Source organism: Protopterus annectens, chromosome 1.part2 (assembly GCF_019279795.1).
Source record: "Protopterus annectens isolate FY-2018-M chromosome 1.part2, PAN1.0, whole genome shotgun sequence".
In the NCBI taxonomy this organism is placed as follows: Eukaryota; Metazoa; Chordata; order Ceratodontiformes; family Protopteridae; genus Protopterus; species Protopterus annectens.
The window spans coordinates 731,930,467-731,931,294 of record NC_056727.1 but is presented as its reverse complement, the minus strand read 5'-3'; the positions used below and the strand labels follow the sequence as shown (position 1 = coordinate 731,931,294).

General features: G+C 46.4%; 1 non-coding gene across 1 annotated transcript; it reads right to left on the bottom strand.

The window, feature by feature from the left end:
* Positions 1-289: 289 nt before the first annotated feature.
* TRNAG-UCC lies at positions 290-361 on the bottom strand. The gene has a single exon. It is a non-coding gene; the product is annotated as a tRNA-Gly (tRNA).
* Between the last annotated feature and the right edge of the window lie 467 nt (positions 362-828).

The window sequence follows — 828 nt, the reverse complement described above, 5'->3', positions numbered from 1 at the left end:
GGCGAAGTGGCGACTGGCTTAGGAGAAGCTTTGTCGTCGGTTTTGGACCTCGACAGTCTGTCTCTGTCTTTCTTTGCATTTTTTGTGAACTCCAGTAGTCGGATTGCTAACCGACAACATTTCAGGGTAATTAAATATGGATCCAAAATATTTTGAAGCAAAAACATACTGACGCTTAATAGTGCATTGGTTAAATCTAGCACAAAACATACAGCAAGGCATGTTATGATCTGGCCCTAGGCAAGGAATACAGTACAAATTTGAAGAGTGCTTAAATGTACAGACTTCTTGCATTGGCCGGGAATCGAACCCGGGTCAACTGCTTGGAAGGCAGCTATGCTCACCACTATACCACCAATGCTACTGACATCGGTAAGGAGCAAGAAAAAGTTTCCCCAATGAGGTACTTAGTTTTAGCTGAAGACTTCAGTTCTGAAACTCAAATGCGAAAATTTCAGGAGTCTGCCGACCGGCACTTGCGAACTGCTTCTGCTTTGGGCACCGCACGGCAAGAAAGAATGAATAAAATGGCGTCGGCTGCATGTTTTATACCCCTGACGACCTGACGTCATGGAAGAGGAGACAGCAAGCGACGCAGGACCCAAGACTTTATTCAGGCTGACTGAGGGCAACCTGCCAGCAGATTACCCAAATGTAATGACTGCAACAGTGAAACACGAAGAACATCTTGTGGGTCTCAGGAAACCTGTAGTATCTGTCAGGTTTACTAGGAGACGGAGGCAGGGAATCAGGGGCCAAACTGGATTTCGAGAACACATCATCAGCAGTGTCTGGTACAGGAGGTATAGCCAAAGGCCTATGCTGAGG